Genomic DNA, 9720 nt, shown 5'->3' with positions numbered 1-9720 from the left:
TGTATTCCGGGGCATTTACCATAGTGACTTCTGCGAGGTTTATCTCCCGCGTGAATTTCTTCAGTTCCCTTTTGGAAACGCCGGTCTTATGGATCATGTTCACCTGCCCCCGTGGTTGAGGGAAAATTTCGGTTGGAGTGAGAGGTTGGACCTGCTGCTCCTGGAACTGTGGCGCGGGTGGCGGATTAGGGCCAGGTGCTCCCTGTATCATCTGTGCATTGGCACCAGAGTTCAACATCTCATAGAACTTCTGAAGCTCGAGAAACTACCAACAATCCCTGAGCGAATGAGTTGATTTCTTCAGGTTGTCCTTTGGGTCAATGTAGGCGTGCATGTAGCAGGGAGCGTTCAGCTGCTCCACGACCGGTAGGTCGGGCACCCGCGGGGGTGGTCCCGCCGGCTGCCTCGGCTGCATCTGGATTCACTGCGACGGTTCTCCCGATGGTCGTCGCGTCGATCGCTGCATTGGTCCCCACGCAGGTTAGTGTGACTAGCTGCAACCATGTTGGTGTTGTTGGCCGCTTCATAACCGCGACCTCTCCTCTTCCTGCGGTGATCATTGTCGCGATCTCTTCGGCTACCTGAGTCACTCAGGTGTCTTTGATTGGCTTCGTCGTCGTCGTTGCGTGGGCGAGATTTTCGCACGTGGTCTCCGCCATCAGCCTAGCTGTTGGTGGTTTTCATCAATTTGGTGATGGTCTTTGATAGGTCAGCCGCCAATCGAAGTCGATTAAGTTCTGCTTGCTCCTTGACTAGCCGAACATAGTTCTGCGCTGCATCCCACTCTGTCTGGGAGACTAAGATGGTGGTGTCGGCGTTGTTTCCGCTAGCCTCGCCGTCCCGCCGCCAATCGTTGTTGGTGTGCGCAGTATCGCCACTTGATGGCTCCCAAGTGCAGGAGATCAATTGTAGTACTTTTCAATAAAGAAAGGTTGTTGAACCCACGAGGAGCTGATGGTATTGGTTAGCAAAATAACAAGAAAGCAGTAATAATAAAGTAACGGTTTTGGTGTTTTGGGTATATAGTTTGTAGTAAAAAAAAAGTGTGGAAAGTAAATAGCAAATAAGTAAATGCTCTCGATGAGAGAAAATACCAATCCTCTATGCAGCAAGAGGACAAGCTCAAGTGTGTGTGCTTATATGAGACTAAAGTTCCCGAGGGCGGCATGGATTCACTAGCATCTGAGTTCAAAACAACATGACAAATATTTTGTCAAGCTTTATTCAGTTAGGGGCGGAGCCTTAATTAGGTGCAGCCATAAGCATGTGCAAATACACCCCTTATGATGGGTCCTAGAGCCATTTTCATGTGCAAACATAGGAATCATTAAGACATAAATGTCCCATCATAGCCATAAGATTTAGGGTCCCCGACATAAACCCCTCTAATGCAACCCATAGTGTTGGAATACGGTTTCTGTCATTTCGACCCCTCCAACACTAATGCATTACATCAAAGTGCAGCCCTATGAGCCCATATAGGTGAAGTAATATGCAGTTGACCTTCACATACAACCATCTTAGAACAACATAAAAGATAGAAAACTTGACCAAATACTCATTGCACATCGTATAGAATCATAGCCAGATCATCCTATGCCCTCAGGAATGTGGCGAACTACTCACAAGTGACAAACATAATATGGACCAGAGGCATAATGGTTCCAACACAATCTGAATATATAATCTCCCCACCAAATAATGACAAAGTACCAATCACGAACATGCAAAAGCACTAAAAACAATATATGGGGTTCAATACAACACAAACTATGAGGGGGATGACGTCAATCTCGTAGATGGAGATGGTGGTGATGATGGTGCTGATGGAGATGTCGATGGAGATGCCTCCTCCCAAGCCCAGGAGGAGTGGGGATGTCGATGGCGTCGCTTTCCACTTAACCGGAGGCACCGGTGCAGCAGGATCTGCCCTCTCCCGGAGTAGGAGAGGACTTTCGCCTCCGCCGCCGCCACAATAAATCTCGGGAAAAATATGGCTTAGTTTTTTTGGCGAAACGGAGCATCTGGGATAAAAGGGGGCCGAAATGGTGTACGATGTGTGAACGGACCTAGGTGGCGTGGCCAGGAAGTTGGGCCGCGCCACCTGGTGCCATTTGCACTTCGTGGCCCCTCTCGCTTGTTTCTTTCGCTCACGGCCTTCCCTCGGGTGAAAAACTGATCAGGTAATTTTTCCTCGAATTTTTGCGATCCAGAAAGTCCTGAAACAAATAAAATACGAAAAAGGAGGTTTTTTGCCTCCCAGGAATTAAGTACCAATGAAGGGGACTTTGTAGGAAAGTCCCGGAAATCATCTAAAAAATGCATAAATAACAATGTATGAGGCAAATAACAATGAAAACTAACTCTATATGTAGCAATAATGATGATACAAAATGCACTTATCAACTCCCCCAAGCTTGAACCTTTGCTCGTCCTCGAACAAATAAGAGAATAGATCATATCATGCATCAATGAGCTTATAGTTGATAAAAGAAATAGGAGCATTGTATCATCAACTTATGAATATTCAATTGTAAAGAAAGATCTCTGAACCAACAAGCATGCAAATATGAACTTCATAAGTAGAAACTCTAGCAACTACCTCTTACCGTTTGAACAACATCAACCGTTGCATGTTGGACAGTTGAACAATGTTTCACGTGTTTCTATAAATATAGATCACTTCTTTGCTTGGCCTTTTACTAGCTTGTTCTTCAATACTTCGCCTTTGCACCGAAGATAACTCTCATAGTGCAACTAGTTACAAGAAGAGGAATAACTAGATGACAAGAAGAGCATGAAGCTTGATATTCATCAAACACTTTGCTTTTCTTTTTCATGATTAGTTAATAGTATTGCCCCTTGGTAACCAGTATAAACCTTATTCATGGATCTTTCAATCATGTCATATGCTTTACATCCACCTTTGTCTTTCACTTTCCATGGCTAACCGAATCCTCGGGTGCCGACCTTTTCATTCACAAACTTGTTTGAGCATGTGTATTGAAATATCCATGACATCAATTTACCCGTTGATTGCCAAGTAGCACAAGAATATCTCATACTTCCTTGTCATCTCCTCTTCCTAACTATTTGTTCTCCAAGACCACATATCCAACACAACTTCAAGGTATTTTTAAATTTTTCTTATCATAATCAGTATTGCTTGCTGGATCTTTCCTTTGCTGCATGCCATACTTACAAAAGTTCAATGCTTGTCCAACATGTTCAAGTTAATTAAGTTCAAGGTAAGATGTGATTGAAATTTCTAAATACGAGGAACACATCTGCATGAGTGTTACCCATAACTCTCCATACAAAAGAATCATGGATGAAACCATACTTCCAATTTCATTAAAAACCACTTGACCAAAGATATATGATAATGCTCTAGGAGCTCTCTAAACTATAAGAGACTTGATACTACTAGATAAAAGCAAAGATTGAACTAAGATGATGAACTAAAAATGATATGATAAACTAAAAAGCACAAAAGACTTGATATAACTCCCCCAAGCTTAGTTTGTTGAAGTGGTGTAGATCTTCAAGTGATGCTTCCCATGATCTCCTCATCGGTTGCACTTCTGATGCTTGTCAAGGCTGTATGCAGCCTCTGATTGGCTTCCACTTGTTCCATCCACTTGGTCTTGTACCAGTTGACCTTCTCCTCCAAACTTTCAATGGTCTCCATACAAGCTGCAGTGCTGGTCTCCATATTTTTGATGTACTTAACATTCACCGCCTTTTCATAATCCTGCAACAGCTTAATATGATGGCGAGAACCGTAGGAGTGCTTTTCTTCATCAGCAATTTGTTGATGAAGGAAATCAATCCTTGCCTGAAGCTCGGAGTTACTCAAGCTTCTGAGTTTAGATCCTTCAATTTCCTTCATCCTTCTCGCCCTCTCTTCATATTGAGCCCTCCATGCTCCACCTTGTCCAGATCCTTCCTCCTCCTTCAAAGGCTCCTCCCTTGGCGGTAAACTCCACCAAGAAGTCCTGGTTGGAGCACATGGGAATACTCCAACAGGGGTGCTCCATCGCGAAGACATGGCTTCAATTAGAGGCTAGATATGAAAACAGGGTCGAAAACAAGGTTCCCTCGAAAAAGACTCGATGCGAGATTAGATCGGCAGAGGGAGGTATATATTGACAAGTTTTAGGTAAAAACGAAGAGTTTGAGTCGAAAATGGTGCGGAAAGGGAGTCCGAGGCGCGGACGAGTAGGGGTGGCGCGGCCAGAAGTTTGGGCCACACCACTTGTACTCTTTCGTACCTCGTGGCTCCGTTTCGCCCAAATCTTTCGTGAATATTCCTTATTTTGCAAAAAAGTAACTATCCTAAAATATCAACAGATTTCGAGATCGCTACGTACCAGATTTCGACTTTATTGGTTTCTGGTGTCTGGCAGAAGGAAATTTTCGGCAATGATGGCTTCCGGAGTCTGGAGGTGTACTTCCTCCATGTTTCCAATGAAGTGTTCTCCTACAATATAATGTTTAAGACATTGTCCATTAACGACATGAGGCTTACCCTTGTAATCTCCATGGAGACGGATGACTCCGGAGCGATACACCTTTTGCACAACCAATGGTCCTCGCCATCTTGATAGAAGGTTACCTGCAGAGAACTTGAAACGAGAGTTGAACAACAACACTTGGTCTCCTACTTTGAATTCTCTTTTCTTTATCCTTCTATCATGCCAAATTTTAACCTTCTCCTTAAACAATCCCGCACTTTCATAAGCTTCATTTCTCCATTCATCCAGTAAATTTATATCTAAGATTCTCTTTTCCCCCGCAGTTTTAAAATCAAAGTTAAGTTCCTTAATGGCCCACCCAGCTTTGTGTTCTAATTCTACAGGTAAATGACAAGCTTTTCCATAAGCCATTCTATAAGGAGACATTCCCATTGGATTTTTGAAAGCAGTTCTATAAGCCCATAAAGCTTCATTAATTTTAGTTGGCCAATCAGACCAGGACTTATTAACTGTCATTTTGAAGATAAGTTTCATTTCCCTATTACTCAATTCAACTTGACCACTAGTTTATGGGTGATACGGAGATGCTACTCTATGATTAACACCATATTTATCCAAAGTCTTTCTAAAAACTTAATGAATAAAGTGAGAACCACCATCAGTAATTAAAAATCTAGGTACTCCAAATCAGGGAAGAATGATGTCCTTGTACATCTTCATTGCAGTAGCATGGTCAGCACTCTTTGATGGAATTGCTTCCACCCACTTAGTAACATAATCCACTGCAACCAAAATGTGAGTATACTGCGACTTGTTGGCAGGAAATGGCCCCATAAAGTCAAATCCCCAAACATCAAACGGTTCAAGAGGTAAAGTATAATTCATATGCATTTCATTTCTCTTACCGATGTTACCAACGCGTTGACATTTATCACAAGCTTTAACATATGCAGGACAATCTTTAAATAAAGTAGGCCAATAAAAACCAGATTGCAATACCTTTGCGGCTGTGCGGTCTCCCGCGTGATGGCCTCAATAAGGACTGTCATGACAGTCTTTAATGATGCCCTGATGTTCAAACTCAGGCACACAACGTCTAATAATACCATACACTCCCTTCTTATAAAGAAAAGGATCATCCCAAAAGTAATGTCGAAGTTCATAAAAGAATTTCTTTCTTTGTTGATAAGTAAAATGTGATGGCATAACTTTCCCAACAATAAAATTATCATAATCAGCGAACCATGGGGAAGCTACTCTTGCACTAGACACATTAATATTTGCAAGTTGTTCATTAGCAAAGCCATCATTAATAGGGGTTGGATCATCCGGAATGTTTTCCATTCTAGACAATGATCAGCTACAGGGTTATCTTCACCCTTTCTATCAAGAATATGTAAATCAAACTCTTGCAATAATAAAACCCATCTAATAAGTCTAGGCTTAGCATCTTTCTTATTCATAAGATATTTAATAGCAGAATGATCAGAGTGCACAATAACTTTAGAATCTACTATGTAAGATCTAAACTTATCACAAGCAAAGATAACAGCTAAAAATTCCTTTTCAGTAGTAGCATAATTTCTTTGAGCACCATCAAGAGTCTTACTAGCATAATATATAACATTTAATTTCTTATCAACTCTTTGTCCCAAAACAGCGCCTACTGCATAATCACTTGCATCACACATAATTTCAAAAGGTAAACTCCAATAAGGCGGTTGAATAATAGGAGCACTTATTAAAGCATTCTTCAAAACATTAAAAGACTGCACACAATCATCATCAAAAGAAAACGGAACATCCTTTTGCAAAAGATTAGAAAGAGGCTTTGATATCTTAGAAAAATGCTTAATGAATCTTCTATAAAAACCAGTGTGCGCAAGGAAACTTCTTATACCTTTAATATCCCGCGGATATGGCAGCTTTTCTATTGCTTCTATCTTCGCGCGGTCCACTTCAATGCCTCTTCCAGATACTCGATGACCAAGGACTACACCTTCCGTACCTATAAAATGGCACTTCTCCCAATTAAGGACTAGGAGCTGATCCTCACACCGCCGCAGAACTTTGTTAAGATTGAATAGGCAATTATCGAAAGAAGTACCATAGATAGAAAAAAGATCTTCTCAATATAATAAGCAAATATAGCATTCATGCATCTTTGAAAAGTAGCAGGAGCATTACATAAACCAAATGGCATTCTTCTATAAGCAAAAGTACCAAAGGGACAAGTAAAAGTAGTCTTTTCTTGATCATCTTTGTGCACAGGTATTTCAGAAAAACCAGAATAACCATCAAGATAACAAAAGTGTGAATGCTTAGATAATCTTTCTAACATTTGATCAATAAAAGGTAAGGATAATGATCCTTACAAGTGGCTTTATTTAATTTCCTGAAATCAATACACATCCTATAACCAGTAATAGTGCGCTGAGCAACAAGTTCATTTTCATCATTTGGAACCACAGTGATTCCACCTTTCTTAGGAACACAATGAACATGACTTACCCATTTACTGTCAGCTACAGGATAAATGATACCAGCTTCTATAAGTTTGATTACCTATTTTCTTAGCATTTCCTTCATTTGTGCATGAAGACAGTGTTGATAATCAATAACAGGTTTTGCATCTTCTTCCAAATTAATTTTATGCATGCATAGAGTTGGGCTTATACCTTTGAGATCATCAAGAGAATATCCAATAGCCGTCCTATGCGCACGCAATACCTCCAGTAATTTTGTTTCTTCTTCTACTGAAAGATTAGCACTAATAATAACAGGATATATATTTTTCTCATCAAGGTATGCATATTTCATATCATCATGCAAAGGTTTTAACTCAGAACTGGGATCTTCCTTAGGTGGTGGTAACACTCCAAGATTATCAGGTGGAATATGCAATTGTAAATGCGGTGGTTGTTGAGATAAAATTTGTTCTAATGCTTCTCTTTCTTCATTACTATATGGTTCCTCTTGATTAAGTACATACCGTTCCACCGCGTCCGATGAAGCGACTGTCACAGAAGCAAGGGTTTCCACGATATCTTTTGAAACTTTTCTTTTTCTAGATGCTTATCAGTAAACTTGGAAAAATTAAATTCTAACCTTTCTCCACCACATTTAATAAACACTCTCTCTTTTGGCAAATCAATTTCAGCACCAACAGTATGTAGGAAAGGTCTACCACATATAATAGGACAAAATGCATCTTGGGAGCAACCAAGCACAATAAAATCAGCGGGAAACTTAATCTTTCCTACTAATACTTCAACATCTCTTACCATACTAAGAGGACTAATAAATTCTCTATTAGCAAGTTGGATAGTTATACATGTTTCCTCCATGTGTATGGGATCAATATCAGGTTTGATTTCAAGATAGAGAGAATATGGTATCACACTTATCGGATGAACACTGGTGAGCAGATGGGTAGCTGCGCACGCATAGAGAGACCGACGCGTGGCTAACACCGTTTGTTTCTCTGTGAGGCGTGTCAGCATTGTTAAGACCCACCGCTGCATGTGACTGGTTTGGCCTGAAAAGGAATCTCCAACAGTGAGCCATGCAAGGCAAAAGATAACACCTCGATCCATCCAAACCAGCCTGCATTCTTAATATATCTAACAAGTGCATGCACGTAATGGTGTGGGCTCCATTAGCATGTCTGCATTGGAGACACACAAAAGAAAAGGCACTGGAGCCTGGAGGCTCATGCCTTCACCGAAATGACTGGAGGCCTCGAATGTGGTCATGCCATGCTGCCTAGCTATTCTTCGATCAATTGCAATAGAGCTGATACGTATGTACGAACGCCATGACCACGTACTTGCAGCTCGACGACGGCTCGAACGAGAAGCCCGTGAGCAACTGAGCAAGAACCGGCCGGTGGCGAGGAAGCGGGAAGTATTGTAATCCATACAAGCCAGCTGACGTGATTATGCATGTAGTACATGAAGAGCGAGTTTGCACCTTGAGCTGGCCGACAACACCTGCAGCCGGCCTCCTCGATCGCCGCCATACTCTTTATTTTCACGCGTCAAACCATTAGCTCGGTCAAGGTTTCCTCCTAACAAACGTACTTCACCTGCAAGGAGCAGGTCGCATGCCATAGCTTTCTCGTCAGGAGAACACGTGAGGCCAGTTCAAGCCGCAAAAGCAGATTCCACACCGTTTGGTCGCCGTCAGTGATGGCAGAATCTCAAAGCAAATCCAGTGGTAGAGGGACTATGCGTAGCTACCCATCTGCTCACCGAATCCACTCTCTCACACTTATACTTGCTCCAATATCACAAAGACCATGATAACATGAAGTTCCAATAGCACAAGATATAATAGGTTTACCAATTCTAGTAGTCTTACCTTGAATTACCTTAGTGGAATCTTCGCATAAATAGACATCACAAGGAGTTTCTTCATTTAATTCCTTCATGGCCAAAATTTGAGGCTTCATGGAGATTTGTTCATAAGGCTCATGACATCTTTTAGCACTCTTATTTGCAACAGCGGCGAGCAAATTTTTTTTCACCCTGTTTGGATATGGAGGAGATTCCACATATTCTTCGATAATAACCGATGAAGTTTGCTGAACCTGTTTCTCAACTTTATCAAGATCCCATGCAGCTGAGTTATTAGCAATAGTATCCAATAAATTCTTGCTTCTTTTTTAGTTCTATTAGTAAAACTCCCTTTAGATGAATTATCCAGAAAATCCCTATGATGCGGGGGTAGCCTCACATGGAAGTTTATCAATATCAGAATATCAGGAATACCGTAACAAGGATTCTTGCGGATGAGTTCATTAAACCTCCCCCAAGCTTGAGCAATACTTTCTCCAAGATGAGACCAAAAATTATAAATATGACAACAATTATCATAAGCTTCTTTAGGAGTATAAAACTTGGGGTAGAAAACCTTCCTCAATAATTCCCAGTCAAGACGGCATTTAATATCAAAAGATCGAAACCAAATTGGAGCATTACCGGAAAGAGATAGATATAATAACATCCTCTTCACATGATCATGAGGAACATCAGCCAATTTCAATAAAGAGCGTAAATCTTCAATAGCGTCAAGGTGTCTGATGTCTACGCACGCTTCTATTCCTGTAGACAGTGTTGGGCCTCTAAGAGCAGAGGTTTGTAGAACAGCAGCAAGTTTCCCTTAAGTGAATCACCCAAGGTTTATCGAACTCAGGGAGGTAGAGGTCAAAGATATCCCTCTCAAGCAACCCTGCAATTAA

Source organism: Lolium perenne, chromosome 5, assembly GCF_019359855.2.
Source record: "Lolium perenne isolate Kyuss_39 chromosome 5, Kyuss_2.0, whole genome shotgun sequence".
NCBI lineage: Eukaryota > Viridiplantae > Streptophyta > Magnoliopsida > Poales > Poaceae > Lolium > Lolium perenne.
Note: the sequence above shows the minus strand (reverse complement) of the source record.